The sequence below is a fragment of the Galeopterus variegatus genome, unplaced genomic scaffold (assembly GCF_000696425.1).
Source record: "Galeopterus variegatus unplaced genomic scaffold, G_variegatus-3.0.2 Scaffold1824, whole genome shotgun sequence".
NCBI lineage: Eukaryota > Metazoa > Chordata > Mammalia > Dermoptera > Cynocephalidae > Galeopterus > Galeopterus variegatus.
Genome location: NW_007727935.1, coordinates 47,088 through 50,879, shown reverse-complemented (window position 1 = coordinate 50,879; position 3,792 = coordinate 47,088). Strand labels below are relative to the sequence as shown.

The following is a 3,792-nucleotide window of genomic DNA, read 5'->3' as shown; positions in this document are numbered from 1 at the left end:
TTTTTTTTTTTTTTGAGAAAAAGTTGGGTGGCTTTTGATTTTGGGGGGGGGGGTTCAGGAGCTCTTGGTGGGGTATTTTCACTTCCTCTTCACCATCACAGACTTCTAAACGTGCAGGATGGCTCTGGCTCCATGGATGGTGGCCATGTGCAAATCAGAGCAGTACTTCCTATGGATCATGTGCCTGATGCTACCGAGGATGGCCCAGGTGTTACTGTTGACGGTGGTCCGCACGTAGGAGGTAGCTGGCTTTTGCTGGTGGAGCCACACTTCATGACCACCACGACACCTCTGCAGTTGGCTGCTGGCTCCACGGCCACAGTCTTGCAGTGAATCAGCCCGTTGTAGTGGAAAGAGCTGCGGGCCTTCAGGTTATTGGACTCAGTGCTATACGTCTGCTTATTCCTCTTAATCAGGAAACTGGAGCAGTTCCACATGACCATCCATTGCAGATGTGTGGGCGTGGCGGCAGCTCCTTTGGAGATGGAAAGAACACAAAATACTCATTCTTAAGTCACGTGCCTAACACTCTCCTAACTGACCTCCCCAATCTGTTGTCCACACAAACATCATCATCATCATACACACACACACACACACACACACACACAGACACACACCCTCCTTAAAACTGTCAATAGCTTCTCCTTGCCTTTAGAATAAAAGCAGAAGTCAGAATTTCTGGACATGGGGCCCAGGGCCTTTGCATTTTAAAAAATGCCCACAGTGATTCAAATGTCCAGCCAGGATTAAAAACCACTGCTCTGGATGGTCTCAAAATCACACCTACCTATTCTTTAATCTTAGTCCATTAAATGTGGTCTGCCTACAACAGGCGTGTAAAAACCTGCCTTAGCAGCAGCCTCTGGGGCCTGCCTGGGCACAGACCCCTCACACTTCCCTGCCAAGCCTGCCACTCCCCACTGTCATCTCTGTCATTTTTTGGCCCCCTGCAGTTGTTGTCTCCCCAGAGTTGCCTTGGAGCTCCTCCCTGTTAGACTAAATGTTGGCACCCTTCTCTGGGTGCTGACCCTGCCCCACATTCTCCCACACCCTGACTTGACTTTTGGCTCTGCTCTCTCTTTCAGCTTCAGCCTCTTCCCCACCCCTCAATACTGGCTGCCTGCTGAGGCATCCATCTTCCAGGTCACATGTGTAGACCTTCTGCAAATATTTTCTGGGGACCTCCCAGGTGCCAGGCACTGTGCTGGTCATGGGAGGCCATGTGAGCCCAAATTGACATGGTCATTGCCCTTGGGGAATTTTATGGTCTGGGGTGGGGTACAGACAGTGATCAAACAAATGTAAAATTGCTACAGTGTGATGTGCTGGGAAGGAGAGGGGTGCCGTTCCATGGTATCTATCAGACAGAAGCCTTGCCTGAGGAGTGATATTTAAGCTAAAAATCTAAGAGATCAGTAGGAGTTACCCAGGTGAAGACGGGAGGAAAGGGGGAGCAAGCGGGCCAGCCCGGTGGCGCACTGCTGCAGTGTGCCGCTTGGGAGTGCGGTGGCGCTCCCGCCGAGGGTTCGGATCCCACATACAGACCGGTTCCCGCTCACCGGCTGAGCGAGGTGCGGGCGCAGCGCCGAGGTTTGCGATCCCATTGCCGGTCCCGGTCCGGTACGGGCGCGACACTGAGGGTTGCGATCCATTGCCGGACACGAAAAAAGACAAAAAGGAAAAAAAAAAAAAAGGGGGAGCAAGGGATGTCATGTGTGAAGGCTGGGCTGTGGGAGGGAACATGGCATCTTGGGGACTAAAGACCTGGGTGGCTGTAAGGGGGGAGGGGATGTGAAATAGCATTAGACATTCTGTAACTTATATGGCACCCGCTCCCTAGCCAAGGTTCAGCAGGCAGCAGCCACCTATCTTCGCATGGCAGTCACTTGGTAACCAGCTCTGGTTTGCATATCTGAGCAGGTTGTATGCCCTGGTTTTGTGTGAGTGAAATAGAAGTTTTCTCTTCACTTTTCCTGGGACTTCACCCCCAATGGGGCAAATGTACTGATTATTTAGAGGGAGAGATGGGTACCACAGTTTATTATAGCTGCACAGTTACATACAGAAATGCATATCCTCTTGGCATCCGGAAGAATGTTCAAGACAGTCCCTTATTTTAGATTCAAGTTGTGCATTTTCTAATCCATATGCTGTCTACAGGGGTCAGAGGTCTGGGAGGGACTTTTTTTTGCCCCATTCAATTGCCCTCCACATTCTCAATCGTAGGAATGTTTCCCTCCGATCTTAGGCTAACCAGCTGACCTCAGTGAAAAAGAAAGGACTGTCCCAAGGGACTCTGTGATTCAGCAGGGAACCCCAGAGATTCTGAACTATGGGGTGTGCTCCCAAGAGACACAGGGGAGGTCATCCAGTGACAAGAATGGATGGGACTGGGTTCTGCACTTAACCCAGTGAGAACAGTAAAGGGAGGGAAGATTCTAACAGAAATAACTGTAATTTTAGGTAGAAAAAAGTGATGCATAAAAAAAAACTATAAATAGTGTTCAATATTCAACTTAGTATTTAATAAAATATTGTTCTCTATTATTTGTATTCATTACAGGTATCAAAGTCTTTCTTTCTTAACTCGATTATAGGCTCTTTGAAGGCAGGGTCTGTACCTTGCTAAACGCGATTCAACTAAAATGTATTAAATACCTCTTTGTATACCTGTAGCACGTAACCTACTGCTACATATGGAGATCACCCCAATAAATTCTTGCACTAAATTGAATTCCCTTTAGCAAGCAACTATTCACAATGGAAGAGTCTAGTGGTCCCAAGGGAGGAAACAAGATGTCTCAGAAGTCGCCCTGCTCTGGAGAAGCCAGACTGATGTCCAAGGCCTTTGGCTAAGCATCCTGGTGTTCTAGGCAAGTCTTGGCTTGGGAACCAGGAGACCTCAGATTTCAGGTTTATATCAGGCTCTACAACAAAGAAGCTGTAAAATTTGGGCAAGCCATCAAGGCTTCTAAGCCTCAGTTTCCTCTTTTGTCAAGAGAGGAGATTGTGACTAGATGATCTCTACAGACTCTTTCTGTTCTGAAACTTGCATGGGTCTGCAAAGTCTGGACTGCCCAAGATTTTTTCATATCTTAAAACTTTTACTATGTCTCTTCCAAACACAGGAGTCAACCTGAAGAAGGTACATTTAACTTTTTTCAGTCAATGCTGCCCTGCTACCCATACCTCACTAAGAGAATCTGTACCCCACTCACAGTCCATCCTGAAGCAGTGAGTCTAGGTAGCCATATTTGTACCAGGTAACATTCTCCCAGCCACAGCTGATTGGATCAAGGGTGGAAGTTTGACTTAAGCTGGACCAATTAGATTCTCTTGAATACTTGAACTAAGAAACACTAAGCCTTGTGATTCTAGTGGGGTTGACCCTGACCTAATCTCAGAGTAGGCATGTGACACAGACCTGGTTGATTTATGGACTCCATTTTCCCAGCTTCAGTGATTGATCGGTTCAATCGTTGGCTCATGACCCAAATTAGGCCAATCACAGTCCCCCAGATCTTAGCCAGAACTACTGGGGAAAACGCTCTCTCTTCCTTTGAGATTGTAAGTTGTAAGTAGGAGCAATATAAATCTAGAGCTGCTAGTTGCCATGTTGCCATCATATTCCCTGAGATCAAAGTCAGTGTGGAGAAAAGTAGGATGATAGCGACAGACAGAGGCAGAGATCTGGTATTATTTAAGTACCTGAATATCCAGTTGTGTCTAAAGCTAGATACCTTTAGACTTTTCAATTATGTGATTGAATTATTTTATTTTATTTTTGCT

The 3,792-nt window shown here is 47.0% G+C and overlaps 1 pseudogene; it reads right to left on the bottom strand.

Annotated features, from left to right (window-relative positions):
• Positions 1-54: 54 nt before the first annotated feature.
• On the bottom strand, positions 55-3,491 carry LOC103595705 (annotated as a pseudogene).
• Positions 3,492-3,792: the final 301 nt, after the last annotated feature.